This window comes from Gopherus flavomarginatus, chromosome 21 (assembly GCF_025201925.1).
Source record: "Gopherus flavomarginatus isolate rGopFla2 chromosome 21, rGopFla2.mat.asm, whole genome shotgun sequence".
Taxonomy (NCBI): Eukaryota; Metazoa; Chordata; order Testudines; family Testudinidae; genus Gopherus; species Gopherus flavomarginatus.
Window position 1 is genome coordinate 23,898,132 of NC_066637.1, and position 18,776 is coordinate 23,916,907.

At 50.3% G+C, this 18,776-nt stretch overlaps 2 non-coding genes across 2 annotated transcripts; one reads left to right on the forward strand and one right to left on the reverse strand.

Annotated features, from left to right (window-relative positions):
- Positions 1–4,179: 4,179 nt before the first annotated feature.
- Positions 4,180–4,251, reverse strand: TRNAQ-CUG (transfer RNA glutamine (anticodon CUG)). The gene has a single exon. It is a non-coding gene; the product is annotated as a tRNA-Gln (tRNA).
- Positions 4,252–14,217: 9,966 nt separating this feature from the next.
- Positions 14,218–14,299, forward strand: TRNAS-AGA (transfer RNA serine (anticodon AGA)). The gene has a single exon. It is a non-coding gene; the product is annotated as a tRNA-Ser (tRNA).
- The last annotated feature ends 4,477 nt before the right edge of the window (positions 14,300–18,776 follow it).

Below are 18,776 nucleotides of genomic sequence, written 5' to 3' on the forward strand. Positions count from 1 at the left end.
CCTGTCTGGTCACTGGGTGTCACTGCTGCTCCATGGGAAACATGCTCTATGCCTTACGCAGATTGGTTGGAAACACACTCTGTGCCTTACTGTGACTGGTCCGTGGGTGTCACTGCTAGTAGAGCGCAGACACATGCTGTGCATTACACCACCTGACCAGTGGGTGTCACTGCTGTATCAAGGGAAACACCTTCTGTGCATTACCTTGAATGACCAGGAGGTGTCACTGCTACTCCAACGGATACATACTCTGTGTGCTACCCTGATTGGCCAGTTGGTGTCACTGCTGCTCCAAGGGAGACATAAGAGCGGCCAGACTGGTTCAGACGCAAAGTCCATCTAGCCCAGTATCCTCCTGTCTTCTGACAGTGGCCAGTGCCAGGTGCCCCAGAGGGAATGAACAGAGCAGGGACTCATCAAGTGATCCATCCCCTGTTGCCCATTCCCAGCTTCTGGCAAACAGGCTACAGGCACCATCCCTGCTCACCCTGGCTAATAGCCCTTGATGGATCTATCCACCATAAACTTATCTAGTTCTTTTTTGAACCCTGTTATAGTCTTGGCCTTCACAACATCCTCTTGCAGGGAGTTCCACAGGTTAACTATGCAACTTCCCTGAGTTTACCCCCACCCTCCCTGGCCAGGTTGTATATGGAAAAGAGGATGAGGATGAGGAGAGCCATGATGTGTCTGTCACTGGCTGGTGCCTCAGTTTCCTCTAGGCAGCAGTGCTGCAGGCTCCTTTGGTCTGTGCCCATGCAACTGTGTCTGGGGAAGGGGGAGTAGAGGCTCATTCTTCCCAGCCCCATGCCCCACCCCCAGCACCTGGGGAATCCAGGCCAAATTTAACCCTGGTAGCTGGGCTGGGATTAGCCTGGGCTGAGGTAGGGCTGGGGAGGAATTGGGAGGGAGACAGACACACCTGGTGTGAGGGAAGATCCTCCCATTCCCTGCCAACCCCCTTCACTCCTTGCAGCACAGCACAGCACCCCCTAGCATTTCCTTCTCTGTCATGGGAGCTGTCTGCTGCCTGCTTCTTCCTTAGCATCGTCTCTCCCCATCCTGAGGCACTGGTATTGCTCATCCTGTGCAAACAGGCAGGCCCCGGTGTGCCCCATGGCACTGCTCTGCAATTGTGGGGGCAGCTGTTGGATGGAGCCATATCGAAATATGGGAGTGGGCAAGGCTGGGGACCAGGACACCTGGGTTCTCCCCTCAAATGTGGGAGGGGAGTGGAGATTAGGGGGTAGAGGGGGGGAGGGGCAGGGCTGGGATCCAGGGATACTGCTTTTTCTGGTTTTCTCCACTTCCTGCAGCTGCCTCGGTCCTTTCAGTGTGTTTCTTGTTCCAAATTCATTTGCTGACTTGTGTAACTCACCCCAGAGGTGGCTGCATCTCAGTGTTGGGTGAGGCACCCTTGGCTGCATCACCTCCTAACTGCGTCTCTCTCTCCCTTCAGGTGACCCTGCAGCACTCAGCAAACATCCACAAGATCATGGGGCACTTTGAGCACTGGGCAGGCAGGGGTCAGGCTTCCAGCCCTCCCTCCAGAGAATGGGACTCAGTACCCCCTACTTTTTACAGGGATTAAAAAGGGGCAAAGGGGGGCAAATCAGAGGTGGGGGTGGCCAGGGTCTGAGCAGGGGGTGAAAATTGACTGGTCGGGGGGGTCAAGCAGCTGGAGGCAGAGTTAGGAGAGGGACTGAAGGGCAAAGTCAGGGAGGTGGGAAGGAGCCGGAGTTAAGCCCAGAGGGAGGCGCTGCCAGAGGGTTAAACCCTGGCACAGGCAGGGGCAGAGGGGTAACAGTGATCCCGGTGGGCTGAGACTCCAGTGTTTGCAAACATGGGTGGGGGGAGCAGAGGGCTTTTATATTTCCCCTCCCACAGGCAGCACCTTTCAGCATGGGCTTCCCAGGGCTGGACTCTTAAAGGCACAGGCATCCCACTGCCTAGACACTGCAGCTCCTCTCTGATGTAACCTACTCAGGTGCTGCAGTAGGAGACTCAATTCAGTGAAACTGGGCATTCCCTATATGCCCCCCAGTCAGGGGGCTGTGCACCCCCTTCCCCGAATTTCCCCAACACCCCCTCCCTCAGTGGTTACATGCAGCGCTGCCAATGTTGTCATTGGTTGCAAATTTGAATGGAAATTGAAATGTTAACACACACTTTAAAAGCAGATACAACGTATGAAAACTACTTGTACCTGAGAAAGTAAAATAGTTTTGGAAAGTCTGGACAAAACCGGGTTTCCTCACCCAGCTGTTGTGTTTGCTGACAATGTGGGTGCATTGGCTTCGGCAGTGTTGGCCAACCTTAGAATTTCAAATGATGATTTGTAAGCGAGGTGTGAATGAGCTCTCCCCTGGCAGCTACTGATGACCAGGGTTGGGAGGAGGCTTTGGGACCAGACTGTATTTACATGAACTCACCTACTCTGCTGAGGTATCCAGCAGACAGAGCTGGGCTGCCTCTGCTCTAGGTGCCCGGAGGAGGGAAGGTGTGTGGGGCTCCAGCCTGGGACTCTTCCTCCCTCCTGCCAAGACCTGACTATTAATCCCAGCCCTGGCACTCCTTTCTTCAAGCGCCATGTGGGCCAGAGGAAACGTGTGGTAGGAAGCACAAGAGCCAAGCTTGTGGACAGCAGGTGAAGCAGCAAGAATCCTAACCATCAGCAGGGCCGGCTTTAGGCCGATTTGCCTGATTCCTGGGAATCGGGCCCCACGCCTAAGAGGGCCCCACGCTTTAGGCGCCTTTTAAATTTTTTTTTACTTACCCCGGCTGCGATCTGCTCCGGGGTTTCCATGGCCCCGTTCCCCTGACCAAAGCGCAGGCGGGAGCGTGGCTGCCCCACAGCCCTGCTCTCTCAGCTGGAGCTCTGGCCGGAGCACCGAAAGCTCCGCAGCCCCAGCTGGAGCTCTGGCCCGAGCACCTCAAGCCCCGTGGCCCCATCTGGACCTCCGGCCAGAGCGCGACAAGCCCCGTGCCCCCGGCTGGAGCTCCGGCCCGACCGCCGCAAGCCCCCTGCCCCCGGCTGGAGCTCCGGGCCCTTTAAATAGCCCCCAGAGCCCTGGGGTAGCAGGGGGCTCTGGGAGCTATTTAAAGGGCCAGGGCTCCAACTGCCTCTGCCACCCCATCCTTTAAATAGCCGCCGGAGCCCCGCCGCCCCCATGCATTCCCCAGGGCTCCCACAGCTATTTAAAAGGTCTGGGGCGAGGTAGAAGCAGGAGAGCCCCAGGCCCTTTAAATAGCCTCCAGAGCCCTGGGATAGCGGGGGGCTTGGCGGCTATTTAAAGGGCCGGGGCTCCTGCTGCCTCTGCTGCAGCCCCTGCCCTGCCCGCACCAGCCCCACCCCCCGCTGCCTGCAGCCAGCTCTGCAGCCCCTGCCCACAGCCAGCCCCACCAAACCCCCTGCCTTCTCTCCAGCCAACCCTTGCCACACACCCCTGCCCGCACCAGCCCTGCACTGTCCGCCCTGCCCTGTCTCCAGCCAACCCCTGCTGCACCCCCCTACCTGACGCCAGCCAGTCCCATACTCCTGTCTCCAGCCCTGCCAACCCCTGCTGCACCACCCTGCGGCCCTGCCTGAAGCCAGCCCGCCCCACACTCCCCTGTCTCCAGCCAGCCCTGCACCCCTTGCCCTGCCTGCAGCCAGACCCTACCTCCAGTCAGCCCCTGCTCTGCTTTTAACCAGCCCCATGTCCACTGCCACCCTGCAGTTCCCAGGCCATTAACCTGCACACCTGCTTCAATGAGGGGGGCAGGAAGCAGCGGGGACCCACACATGTGCACACCCCCAGGGAGTGGCGGGGACCCACACATGTGAAACAGCAGTCGTTAATAACCAATCAACAGCATATATGATGCAATGTACATAATAAACAATTTTATTATTTATATAGTTATGGAAAGTAAATAGTACATGGAAGGCTTTTTTTTTACACTTTTTTCTTTTTAAGTTATCCCTGCCAGGGCCCTGCAGAAAGTGTTTGAATTGGGCCTTGCACTTCCTAAAGCCAGCCCTGACCATAAGCATAGCAAGTTCTAGAGCCCTAATCCATTGTGGACACCCTAGCCAAAGATGTGGCTCTTGGAGGTGTGAGTCACCCCAACAGGAGGGGAAAGATTCATTCTTACACACCTAGAAACAGGGAAGTTGAGCAGTGGGGCTTTACCATAAGGTCTCACTGAGATTTGAACTCAGACTACAGGATTCAGAGTCCTGAGTGCTGCCCATTACACCATGGGACCAGCTTAGGCTGCCTTCTCTGCACATTGGTGACCCTCATGGGGCTGCTTGTGTAAGGGGGCTCTTGGCCCTTTACTAAAACTTAGTGTGTATGTGTGGGGGGGGGTTGATTGGCTAGTTCCCAGCACCAACTCCAATAGGGTTCCCCTGTGCAGGTTCCAATCTTGCTCACAGCAAGGCCTGTGTTTTAGCCAGTATCTCACCTGGGCAATACCTCTCTGCAACCCACTCAGACACTCTCAGTTCTCTCCCCACCCCAAGTAAATCCTGTTCTGCTCCTTTCATAGAGATCCCTGGGACACCATCTCACACTGTGTCCCTGAGGTGTCAGGCAAACTCTCTGCACCTGAAGCCTCTGCAACTCACCTGGTGCCCCATAGATCAGCCATAGCCCTGGTTCTGCTCCTCTCTCTAGAGTGCGAAAGGAGCCAAGTCAGCGACTCCATGGGAGCTAGAGGGCTGCAGAATCAACAAAGAAAAAATAGGTGCTCAGCGCCCACTGGCAGCCAGCTCCCCCGCCCACCCACTACAGGCCTAGCTGAGAAGCTCCTCCTCTTCCCCTTCAGCACCTCCCACTTGCCAGTGATCAGCTGTTCAGTGGGGTGCAGGAGCCGCTGGTTGGGGAGGGGAAGGAGCAGGGACGGGAAGAGGTGGGGGTGGGAGAGGAATGGGGCAGAAAGGTGCAGGATGGGAAGAGATGGGACGGGGTGGGGGGGTAGGGCAGGGCCTGGGGACAAAAGGAGGGATTTGTCCCGGACCCCAGACCCCTCTAGGGCCGGCCCTGAAGGGAAACGCTGACTATCACAGTGACAATAAAACTGACCAGCATTCCAGGGGAGACTGAGGGAGATCCACACTCATCAGGTCTCTTCTCTCCTGCATGGTGAGCCAGACACTGCTCTCTCCTGGCTCTCACTCTAGCAGCTGGACAAAAAGGAGCCATTTCCCCACAGGAAGTTCATTGAGTGCCCCTGTGGTGCTGGGGGGGCTGGCGCTGCTGCTGCCTGTGGGACTGGCAGGGGGGTTGATGTCTGCACAGACTTTCAGCTGCCAGGCCGGAGGGGGCACTTGGGACCTTACCAGACTGGCTCAGTGAAGACGGGGGGTTGACAGAGCAATACAGACGCTCTCCAGAGCACGGAGCAGCATCCACCCATGCAGCCAGACAATGAGCATTTCCCACAGCCTGGAGCCGAGGGGGAGGCAGCAGCTGCTGTTCCAGCTCCTAGGGGACAGGTCCTGTCAGCCAACAGACACTTCTTACTCACCACAGCTAAGGGTGCCGGGTTCCTCCAGTGGGGATGTGAAGCAGCCGTTTGTTTTCCTGTCCTTTCTGTGTGCAACTGCTGACAAAAACATCCCAGACAGAGAAGGAACAGGCCAAAGTGCTATCATGGAGCTGTTAAAGTAGCTCAGTCGGGCAAGCACTAGACTGAAAATCTGAAGGTCCTTGGTTCAAGCTCAGGCTTTGACAGGCCCTGTTTGTGCAGGGGTGGCTTGTTTTCTGGGAGCACAGCAATGTCTGCACCCAAGATGAGTTCCTGAGCTTGGGCTCTGCAGTAGGAAAACACAGAATTGGCTTCTGCCCCTAGTTGGCCCACCTGACCTTTAATAATGAGAACTGTCTTTCCCAATATGGTAGGAAGAAAGTGAGGCAGGGCAGCCCTCAGGAATGGTGCCAGAGGGCTGCTGGGCAGGGACTGGGGATGGAAGCTCCTCTGTGCAGCTGAGCAAGGGCAGTACCAGGGAAGGGGCATCTGTAAAAGTGACCCAACACACCTCTCCTCCTCTGGGCACCTAGAGCAGAGGCAGCTGGTGCTGATGGCTCCAAGGGAAGTCTTAAAAGCCACAGAGCAGCTGAGGTCAGGCCTAGAGGAGGGCAGGACCATGCCTATGTGTGGCCTTCAGACAGGCACAAAAACACCCAGCCAGGCTGCTCCCTGCCATGCCAAACACACACTGAAGGTCACCAGCATGCGGGGCAGCTGCTGATGTTCTGTGGCCAACATCACAAGATGGTAGGAAAGCAGGGCCAGCCCCTATATTGGTGCCTCTGACTGGTCCCACTCATGGTGCTCACTTTTGCAGTGGGGCAGGAGATTTTATCCCAAGAGGCTTTTCCTGAGCTGGCGAGAAGCAGAGAAACACCCAGGCTCCGAAAATGCTATGTAGCAAATACCCTCCAGCACAGGGACAGGCGCACACGCTGGCCCGGGCAGTCGCCCACTTTCTTTGGCAAGCCAGGAATGGCAAAGGCTAGACTGGAAGCACTTGGGGCTCATGCCCCTGCCTTTGTGACACCCAACTCCCAACTCCTTCTCGGGGCTCTAGCTGAAGCCAGAGCATTGGCCTGAGCAGCCAAGAAGAGGTTCCAACCCTGCAGGGAGCAGGACTTTCAGCACAAAGGTAAAACTGCAGAGAATCCACCACCAAGGGACTCAAACCCTCAATCTTTTAATCCACACTCAGCTACCTTATCCATTAGGCCACATGAAGGGTTCCTAGGACTTTTTTTGCCTCTCTTTTGCCTACCTGCTTGCTCTTGTGGTGAATGGTGAAGATGGTCTCAACAAGCCCAGGTAGCTCAGTTGGTAAAACATCAGGCTTTTACTCTGAAGGGCCAGCGTTCAAGTCCTTGTCTGGAGGCTCAGCTTTTCAGTTGCCTTGTGTGTCAGGAACCAAATGATTCCTGGTGCTGTCCACCAGCCACATGCTGATTCCCAGAAGCCATGGCCATTTCCTGGAAAGGTTCCTTTCCTCAGGAATCGGGAGAGAGGCCACATCCACAGGAACAGGCCTAGGACATGCAGTCTCTGGCTGGCAGGAAGCGCTGTGGGGCCAGGTGCTGAGAAAGCTCAGAGGGAGAGCAGCAGAGCTGAGGGGAAGAGAGACAGAGAAGCAATGAGTACAGAGGGCAAGTGTACAGGGGGTTCTGGTCTGGCTATTGTGGGGAACTTCCCTGGTTTATACATGACCCTGGTGCAATTGGCCAGAGAAAGGATCTGAGTCCCCACCCCCTTACCAGAGGCCTGCCTGACCCTAAGGACGCTCTTTCTACTCTCATGTGTGGCAGAGTCCTCGTAACCGCAACAAGGCTGGGCCCAGGAATCCTGCTGAAAAACCAATACTAGTCTGGTTGGGGAATTTGGTTTGAATGTATTATTAGGATTCTCTTCTGATTTCTGAATCAGTTCAGCTCAGTCTTTGTCCTCCAGGTGTGTTTCCAGCTGTTGAGTTATGGGGGAGAGAGGCCAAGTCATGGTGTCTCTACCTTTCTTTCATCGTTTCTTCCAGCTTGTTAGGAAGCTCCTTTGCTAGGATGTGAATCAAGCAGTGTCCATCCTCACAAGGCAGACTTGTACAAACCATATGATCATTATATGAGAGTGGTGAATATGGGGCTTCCAGGGTGCTGCTTTGAGCACAGTGTGCCACACCTGGGCTTCCATTGCAATGGAGACGTACCCTTAGAGTCCATCTCTCCTGGGATAAAGATGGCAGCAGGGCTGGCCTGGGTCATCTGACTTGGGCTCATGGACGTAAAGCTGAGGGGCTAAAAACTGTGCTGCAGATATTTGTGTTCACACTGAAGCCTGGGTTCAAAAACCCTCACCCCTTGTGGGGCCTCAGAGGTTGGGCTCAAGCCCATATGTCTGCACTGTAATTTTATAGAGGTTGGGAGGGAGTTTAGAAAGTGGAAATAGTAAAACTGCATTGAGGGGAGTTTATCACTGACCTATCAGCTCTTAACACCCAAACTTTCAGTAACTCTATTATCAGTGCCTGTGAGTGTAATTTAAACCATAGGTCCATCTAGTTCTGAATCTTGTCTTCTGACAGTAGCCAATGCCAGGTGCCCCAAAAGCCACCACTGGGAGTTGAATCCAGGATCTCCTGTTTACAAAACAGGTGCTTTAACCACTTAAGCCATGGTACCAGCTGTTACTTAAAGCATTGTGTCTGCCCACACCTGACTGTCTGCCAATACCCACTGGGCCCTGACAAACGTTGCTCATGTTTGGCTTCTGTAAAGCAGAGGAGCAGGTGAAGTTTTGCTCCCCAGGTGTGTGTGTGATTCTTTGGACAAGTCTACACTACAAAATTAGGTTGGTGTAATTACGTTACTTAGGCTGGCAATGCAGTATATCAACCTAATCCCAGTGCAGATAGCGGCTCAGCTCTCAGAACTTTCTGGAACTATGAAAGGGAAGGGGCCCAGCCTCTGTAGCAGGAATGCAGGGCAGGTGAGTTCATGGTGGGCATTATGGGATACTGGTGGAGGCCAGTTATGGTGTTATAATGACCAGCAGCATTTACACTGACAATTTGTCACTTTAAGCTTGCTGCACAAAGCTCTAGGCCTCTCGTCGAGGTGGTTTTATTTTGTCACCAAAACAGGGCAGTTTTGTCACCAGACGTGGTATTGCAGCGTGTGCACCAGCCAAAAGCTGCTGAACGAGGGAGAGTTGTGTGTTTTTCACACACCTGAGCAATATAATGATGCTGAACTAACTGTAGTGCAGACCTGGGCAAAGATTCACACACACATACACACAGAGCTTGCAAGGAAAAGCTCACCTGCTCCTCTGCTTTGCAGAATCCAAACACAAACAAAGCTTGTCAGGCCCCGATGGGGATGGCAGGGAGTCAGGTGTGTGCAGACACTGTGCTTAAACCACAGGTGGGCATCATGGCTTAGTTGGTTAAAGCCTCTGTCCTGCAAGCAAGAGATCCTGGGTTCAATTCCCAGTAGTGCCTTGTTGATTAACTGTTGGGGCACCTGGCATTGGCTACTGTCAGTGGACAAAACATAGAGCTAGATGGGCCTTTGGTCCAGCCCAGGATGGTAGTTTTAAATTATACTCACAGGCACTGATAACAGAATTACTGGAAGTTTGGGAGTTAAGAGCTGATAGGTCAGTGGTCCAGCCTCTCACAGATGACCCTCCTCCCTCTGGGACAGGGGCAGGTCTGGGCTCTCACACCAATTGCTCATTGTGGCTGTCAGAATCTGTGAGCAGCTCATTTAATTTGCACGGAGAGTTGAGCCCTGCTTCATGCACCATGTGTGAGAATGAAAATCCTAAACCACCCTTTGAAATAACGAATGCAGCAGGACGTGTTATTGTCCCTGCCCCAAAGCAGACAGACCAATGGAGAAATGCCATTGAGTCCAGGGTATTAATCCACTGCCATTTTACCTTTTTTCCTTGCTAAACTCCCTCCCAACCTTGAGGGCTCCGAGACCCCGATATTGAGCTTGAGTTGAGATGTCTACAGTGCAAATTTACCACCCCACGGCCAAAATCCTCAGGAGCCTGAGCTGGCACAGGACAGCCGTGGGTGTTTCATTGCAGTGTGGACATAGCCGAGCATTATGTCTACACTGCCATTAACACACCCAAGTCACTATTCTCAAACCCTGAGTCAGTTGATTCAGGCTTGTGGGGTTTGTGCTGCAGGGTTATAAAATTACAGTGTAGACACTTGAGCTTCAGCCCAGCCTCAGAGACCCCACGAGGGGTGAGGGTTTCCAAGCCTGGGCTCCAGTCTGATCCCCAGGAGCCCAAATCAGATCATCCAGGTCAGTGGGATTTTATCACAGTATAGATGCCCTCTTAGGATATGTCTACATTACAATGTAAGCCCAGGGTTAGCAGAAGTCATGTCAGCAGCCCCAACACATAAACATAAACCACGAGGAAAAGACCCACCCCCAAATAAGCTGGGCAGTGTCCTTATCCCTATGGTTTGTAAGTCCAGCAACCAAAAGTCCTTAAACATGAGCCCCCCCGGCACTCCACTCACAGCTGTTGTCCTTAGTCAGTGCAAGCCCAGAGGTGCCTCTGTAGAGTTCACTTGCCATCCTGAGTGGAAAAGAGGGAAAATAAGAAGGCACTGTACATCACTGTCTTGTCTAGGAACTCACTCATCCCTCCACTGCCACCCTGTCCTAAAGTTGATTTAACACCTAAATTTTAGTATTGAGACCCCAGCCCACTTGGTCCTGGAAACCTTGTCCCCCGCCTACCAAGTGCTATTGAATTGAGGGTGAGTCCCTCAATCAGGGTCTGCCAAGCACAGTTGTGCTGTCTTTCATTCACACAACGAGGATAACAACTCTTTCTTTCTCCTGTCCCAATAAAAAGGAGACTGGGAATCCAACATGAGCCAAAAGTGATCATTTTGGCCAGCAATGCAACATATTTCCAACACACTGTAAAATCCACATGCAGACTCATACATGAAACCTTGCAAGAAAATCTTCCTGAGGGAGTCTGAAGCACCTGCTGCTGGAGGGAAGGAGGGAGCCGTGGTTTGGGATTGAGGGGCACTGGGAATAGGAGAGGCCTGTGGGTTGGGATTGATGAGCAGTGTAAAAAGGAGGGGGCTGTGGGTTGGGATAGAGGAGAAGGGTGAAGAGGAGTAGGATCTGGATGGGAGTGAGGAGCAGTGTGCATAGGAGGGGCAGTGGATTGGGACTGAGGGTCACTGGGAGTAGAGGGGACATGGGTTTAGGCTGAAGAGCATCATCATTTGGGGATCCAGCAGGATAGAGGAAGGCCGCAGATGATTCTAATTCCTTAGAGATATTCTGTTTTGTTTTCTGTGTGTGCGTGTGCATGCAGGGGAGGAACATGCTGTGTGCCCAGAGGCCTTTATTCCTCCAGGCTGCAAGCACAGAGAGGATGTCAGGAAGTTGCCCCTTCAAATCCACACACACAAAGGCCGTTCTTAGGAAAGGCACAGTCTTGAAGAGAAAAAGTAACACCAAAGAGGACATCAGAAGAGCAATGTTTAAAGATGTAGTGAGTAGTTTATTACCTGACCAGGGACTTGAACCCTGGACCATCAGACTAAAAGGCTGACACTTTATCAGCTGAGCTAGCCAGGCTCACAGCAAAAGGTGTTCAAGTTATGCAGAGGAGAAACTAGTCAAGAAAAAGGGAACTGGATACAATATGGGAAACCTGCTGCTCTGTCTCTCTTCCCAGCCCTGGCCTGGCCTGGTATTAGTGCAGGTTAAAAAGACAGGGAAATATTGGCATCTACCAGCCTTTCATAGCTATACAAGACTCAGGCACAGTACAGAGGTGCCCATCTGCAAGTGCCGAATGGTTGGATTGGCTAATGCAGCCTGTAGACGTGCAGGGCACACTGGGATATACAGCCAAGTGTCCATCACATCATTATTTCAGAGGGATAATGATAATGATGGGAAGCTTCACAATTGACTCAGTAGATGCATACAAAGGTGCATGTTTGGCAGTTACATTGGGAAATTCTGGCTCCTTCTCAGGCTCAGGTTGGCCACCCCAGTCTAGATGTAGAAGTTACAACATTGAAACTTGAAAGAGGGACCAATTCCCCATCATTTCACACCTTTACATCCAAACATGATGACTTTCTGAATGAACCTGCCTCGTTCAGCCAGAAGATCTTGGGGTGGGTGTAGGAGTCACTGGGTAAAATTCTCTGGACTCTGTTCTGAATCAGGTCAGAGCAGAGATACCTAGTGATCTAGTCTGGCTGTAAAATCTATATACACAAACCCAAATATGGTGTGAAATTAATCCTCAGGAATAGCTGTTCCCCACCCAGATCCAGCAAAGGGCTTTCCAAGGAAGGGGGCTTTTGAGGAAGGAAAGAAGAAAGATATCCTTCTCTTCCTGGAGGAACTGGGCTCTGCACTTTGGACAGAAAGGAGGGGAAGGAAATGGCCACATGATGGCAGCAGAACTTAAGAAATGAAACACAACAGGCTTCTGTGCACATTGATTCTGCACAATGAACGAACCTGACTCCTGTATCATGAAAAGCCAAAAAGCCATTTCTTTGTATGACAGTGAGAAAAGAGTTCCAATCATTCCTGCCCATTTACTTTTGAATTATTTTACATTATAAAGAAAATTGTAACAAAATTAGTCTGAGCTTGAGCTGCCTGTTATTAAAAGCCTGTACCCCAATTCAGTTCCAACTGCCCTGCAAGAAACACCCCCAGGTCCCTGCTCACCCCAGGAAGAGGAAAAAGACAAACCCCCACTGGACACTGTCCTTGGCTCCAGGCTGCTGTCCCGGGGTGTGGGTGGGGACTGATTGTTTGCTGCTGAGGAGGGAGCCAGTAGAGGCATCTGGTGCTCTGCTCCTAGCATCTGCCCAGCCCAGGTTGTCCTCTGCCTCAGCTGCTGCTCCCAGCCTACTCTAGAGTCAAACAAGCAGGGCTCCCAGGGGAACAGAGGCTGGGACAGGGCAGCAGCTTGGGTTGGGCTGGGAAGATGCTGGGAGTTCTCGTTCTCTGAGAACTGGTCCGGCTCCCTTCTCAACAGCAAACAAACCAATTCCACATCCCCTCCCCAGAAAAATCAGCCTGAAGCCAAGGGCAGCAGGGGACGATTGCCTTTAGTTCCCACCAAGGCAGGAGAGAACCCAGGGCCTTTCTAGCAGAGCTTATGGAACTGACGTGGGGAAACCAGCCTTTAATAACAGGCAGCTCAAGTTGAAGCTAAGTGTTTTTAATGATTTCTACAACATTAAATAACCCTTCAATCGTAGTGTCACCATCCATAAAATTGCTTCAGCCTTATAGGTTCCTAAGTGCACAACTAAACATCTCTTCAAATCCAAGGAAGTGGAGATCAGTCAATCTTCAGAGTCATCCCACATAAAAGAACCATATTGTGGTACATACTGGCCTCATCATGTGGCCATCGCCTTTCCCTCCTCTCTGTTAAAAGTTTTAGTATTTTGCACAGAAACTTTCTTCCCTCAGGAGAGACCAGGGAATCAGGGCTGCCAGCCAGACAAACACCTTTAAGAGGAGGCATAACCTGTCAAAAAATGATCTCCCTCCTTCAGTTCAGTGACACCCTGAAATGTTACTTATCCTGGCAGAGCCGGAGGATTGAAAGCAGCTACATCAAGCCCCTGTGTAGCTAGCAGGAATGAATATAAACACTCCCTTGTATCTGAAGAGATGTTTAGTTTTACCCTTGGTAAACTACAAGACTAAAGGGAAAGGCAGTGGTGGTGTCAGATATAAAGAGTGAAACATGAAACAATCATCATAGTTATGCTCATAGCAACTGTAAATATTTCTAAATTCATCTTATTCTCATCAGTGTATTATTTTCTCTGTCATCTAGACATTGACTAGACCTTGACCAAGAAATTTGGGTCTTGACAAATTAATCAGCTACCCCTCATTAAGGTAATGGACTTGACACCCACTCAGGTGCCCCCACGCAGGTTCAAGTACTAACAACAGTGGCACCTTACAGCCATAGCTTTTAATCAGGGCAATACATTGATACAAATTCCTTTTAAATCATTTCTCAGCCAGACTCCATCACCCACATTCCTTAAGACACTGGGCCACCATGTGGACGTTTAATTTCCTTCCTCAATTTCATATAGAGGCACAATTTCCTTTGCACAGATCCAATAACAGTAAAACCTCCCTGTGTCTCTGGTCTGAGCCAGGGCATTCGATTGCAGTGAACCCTTCTCTCCTGCAATGGCAATGGTCAGACAGAGGGGACGTGGTCACCTGCATCCCTACCAGGGAGATATTGGCTCAGCTCTTTCTTTCTGCTGCTGTTGTTAGTCCATGAACATCAGGGATGGAATGCAAGGCTGAGCTCACACACCAATCCCCTGAAACATTTCAGTGCCCCAGAGAAATCCTGCCCCTGGCTATTGGAATGATATGGTGGAGATTGGAATAGGAAAGGGACTGTCTGAATTGTCAGTGTGGGGAATGAACAACAATCTATAGCAATGTCGTTAGCCACAAACACACTAATCATGCTCCAGCTGGAAGGGAAATGGGCAGGAACTCTTGCTGTTCACCATGGACACACTTACACTAATGCACAGCAGTGAGTGTGCTGGGGGAGCTGGTCTGAGCCATGTGAAGTGACAATTCTGTGAGAACAGAATCATTATGTAGTGCAGCAGCTGTTCATCAAGTAGTTGTGGCTGAGTGGTTAAGGTGATAGACTAGAAATCCATTGGGGTCTCCCCATGCAGGTTTAAATCCTGCCAACTACGGAAGGGCTAGTGTGTTGTCATTGCTGCTGTCTTAGTGCCTGAGCATCCATGGAGCCAGATCTGGTCTCTCTCTGAGGCTGGCTATGCCTAAAATACTGCTGTAGCACTGAGGAGTAGACAGCTGCTACAGCGAGGGAAGGGGTTTTCCATCCCTGTAATAGCAGCATTGGCAAAACAATCTTTCCTTTCATTTAGCACTATCTAACCATGGCTTAGGTCAGCTTAATTATACTGGTTCTGGGGGTTTTCACACCCTGAAAGACGTACTTGTTAGAGGGTTTATTCCATCACCCTCCCATTCCCTGGTCCTTCTCACATGACCAGAGAGCAGCAATGCACGAAGCTCAAAGGTGCAAACAATTCAATGTTTATTGGGGTAAACTTCCAGCAAGCAATGATTCCAGTTTCCTTCCTCTGTATCCCCCGTCCCAGCTCTGACACCACAGAGGCTTGTCTGTGTCCTTGTTCCTATTCCTCCCTTAGCAACACATAATTCCAGTTCCCATACCCCCATACAGACAAGTAATAGGAAAGTGGGGACTACAGTGACAGAACAACAAAGAAATGAGGATTTCACACCCCAGCTGTTGGCAAGTGAGTTGTTCCCAGACAGGATGCTATCATAGTAGAGATTGTGGGTGCTGGTTGCTTAACTGTCTGGCCCCCAGGGCAGGATTTTGAGGTTCACCATTACTGTCTCAGAATGCCAGCACCCATCTTTTGTTCACTTAAAAAGCGAACAGGGAGATTCCAACACCACAGAACTCATGGAGCTCCAGGAAACGTGTAACTTTAGGTCCAAGTGAGTGTGTCTAAAAATCAGCTGTGCTATAGAAGGTCTCTAGGAGTTGAAAGAGATGTGCCATCGTGACCTCCCTAAAGAGTTCAACTATTAATGAAAACTAGGGTTGATAAGTCATGTTCTTTGTAGTATCAGGATGGTGGACTGGTCTAAAGTGCTAGTTATGTTTCTTTTTTTCCAATCCATTGGGTGTTCTGGTCTCTGCATGGAGACGTGGTTTCAAATCCCACTCCTGACATGACCATTTAATTCTATCTGCAGAAAATGGTCTCACTTCAATCTCCTTTGGAACAACAGAACCCCATTTGCTTAGCTTTTCTATTCCAGTAGCTGTGAGAGAAGCTCCAAACCAGGGGGAAACAGGGCCTGTTCTCTCGACCCATCAGTTTTTGTCTTCCTTCATTGCAAGCCATTTCCTCAGATACATCCGTATTTCCCACACTTTTATGAAACATTAGGCTCATCATTTAATTGCCACACAACTGTACTTCTGAAGTAAAGTGAAACACAATATTTTTGGATATTCTTGCAGAAGAGTTTTGTTTTCTGACCTGGAATTGAACAGGGGCTACCCGAGGGGGACAATGCTGCTCCCTTTTATTTGCTCATCCAAAAAACATAAGTGTGTGGTGCCCTTTGTTTCCTTGTTCTTCAAACACCTGTCAGGGCGGCCAAGGGAGACTTGGTCCTGACTCTCAGGGTCCCTCCCTGCCCTACCTTTCTATGTGATTCTGTTGTGTGGGTTTGTGCTGTGTCGTTGTTCCACGCTGAGCTGTTTTGCACAGTGTCACTTTGCACTCTGACACATTGTTTCGTGTTGTATGGTTTTTGCACTGGCTTGTGTTGCACTGGTTTGAGCTGAGCTCTTTTGCAGTGTGTCATTTTGCCCTATGGGGCGTTCATTTGCATGGTGCTGAATTGTCGGGCTTTGCACTCCTACGTGTTGTCACTTTCTGCTGCGGAATGTCAGTTCACGCTGAATTGTTAGATGTTAGATTGTGATGTTTCCACTTTTGTTGTTGTTTATATTGTATTGCGATGGCATCGAATTATAGAGCTGTACGGCTGCAAGGGCCCTGGAGAGGTCATGAAATCCAGCCCTCTCTGCTGAAGCAGAGCCAAGCAGAGATGATGCATTGGGGGCATGTGGGATCAAGTGCCCCCAGCAGTCGGCCCAGACAGGGAGCAGAAGGAGGGAACCAGAGCCAGAGCAGGTTGTCTAGGGGACCAAGTATATGCAGAGTATCCTTGACAGAGGTTTGTTCAACCTGTTCTTAAAAGCCTCCTAGGACAGAGACTCCACAGACACCCTTGGGAGCCTATTCCAGAGCATAACTACCCTCAGAGTTAGAAAGCTGTTCCCAATATCTAACGTGAATCTCCCTGGCTGCAGATTAAGTCCATTACTTCTTGTCCTACCATCACTGGACATGGAGACCAAATGATCATTGTCCTATTTATAAAGACCAAAATTTTCCTTCTGCAATCATCCGTTAACTGGTTATTATCCCCTCTTCTTGCCTAGGGTACAATGGAAGAGGAGAAAATACTTTCTTAACATAGGATGCAAATGTCAGTTTGTTCTCTCTTCATGTTTTAGTGAAGCTCAGAGAGAAGAAGAGACATGACCTGCCAAAGAGCACAAAGAGTTTGTTTCAGCTGGATCTGTGACTATTAGCAGAAGAGTGACACCTAAGGGCTGTTACTGCCACCCACCATGGGACTTGAATTTATGATGGTGGGATTGAGAGCATCATGCTCTACCAACAGTGCTAGCTAGATTTAAAGTCAGTCAACTGCCCAGTCACCGTGTAGAAGGTGCCCTATAAGAGCATAAGAACGGCCATACCGGGTCAGACCAAAGGTCCATCTAGCCCAGTATCTGTTTACCAACAGTGGTCAATGCCAGGTGCCCCAGAGAGAGTGAAGCTAATAGGCAGTGATCAAGTGATCTCTCTCCTGCCATCCAACTCCATCCGCTGATGAACAGAGGCTAGGGACACCATTTTTTACCCTTCCTGGCTAATAGCCATTTATGGACCTAGCTACCATGAATTTATCCAGTTCCCTTTTAAACATTGTTATAGTCCCAGCCTTCACAACCTCCTCAGGTAAGTAGTTCCACAAGTTGACTGTGCACTGTGTGAAGAAGAACTTCCTTTTATTTGTTTTAAACCTGCTACCTGTTAATTTCATTTGGTGACCCCTAGTTCTTGTATTCTGGGAATAAGTAAATAGCTTTTCCTTATCCACTTTCTCAACATCACTCATGACTTTATATACCTCTATCATATCCTCCCTTAGTCTCCTCTTTTCCAAGCTGAAGAGGCCTAGCCTCTTTAATCTCTCCTCATATGGGACCCTCTCCAAATGCCTAATCATTTTAGTTGCCCTTTTCTGAACCTTTTCTAGTGCTAGAATCTCTTTTTTGAGGTGAGGAGACCACATCTGTACACAGTATTCGAGATGTGGGCGTATCACGGATTTATATAAAGGCAATAATATATTGTCAGTCTTATTTTCTATCCCCTTTTTAATGATTCCTATCATCCTCTTTGCTTTTTTGACCACCTCTGCGCACTGCGTGGACATCTTCAGAGAACTATCCACAATGACGCCAAAATCTTTTTCTTGACTCGTTGTAGCTAAATTAGCCCCCATCATATTGTATGTATAGTTGAGGTTATTTTTTTCCAATGTGCATTACTTTACATTTATCCACAATAAATTTCATTTGCCATTTTGTTGCCCAATCACTTAGTTTTGTGAGATCTTTTTGAAGTTCTTCACAATCTGCTTTGGTCTTAACTATCTTGAGTAGGTTAGTATCATTTGCAAACTTTGCCACCTCACTGTTTACCCCTTTCTCCAGATCATTTCTGAATAAATTGAATAGGATTGGTCCTAGGACTGACCCTTGGGGAACACCACTAGTTACCCCTCTCCATTCTGAGAATTTACCATTAATTCCTACCCTTTGTTCCCTATCTTTTAACCAGTTCTCAATCCCTCAATCCCTGAGGGTGTTTATTTGTGAGCTGAGGTTCTCTGTCTGACATTTGACTTCTTTCCTGGTTTGTTATGTCTCCAGTGAGCAAACTGGAGCTGTCACAAGGCTGGTTAGATGCTGCTTTCTAGACCAGAGAGCTGGGGTTGATTTAGCATGCTGCCGCCATCACCTGGTCAGAGCAACCAGGGGGGTGGGTGGAATTTAGGATTCTCCCACCAAGGGGAGGTGCTGTTGGACTCATCTAGTGGGGGAGAGTCTGAGTCTGAGTTCCCCACATGACACACACACATTTTCACAGGGAATCAGGTCCCCTGGAGAAAAACTCAAAAGAAGCCCAGACCCAGGAGTGTCAGAGAAGGGAATCACTGTTTGCTTTAAGAGATGGGTGAGGGAAACCTGCAGGTCCTTAGATCCCTCCAGCACCTGATAGAATCATTTGTGGGGAAAGTCTGGGGAAGCCGAGGAGGACAAGGAGAGGGAAAAATGCCTTGCAGCTGTTGTGCAATCACCATGCTCCCAGCAGAAGGGTCCAGGGGGCTCAGCACTCAGAACTCACAAGATGGCAAAGCTCAGAGCCCCGTTCCATGGAGTCAGAATGTGATCAGCTCACAGCGAGGGGGAGCAACACCCCTCCCTTGGTCTCTATGCCAGAGCTCCTATCAGCT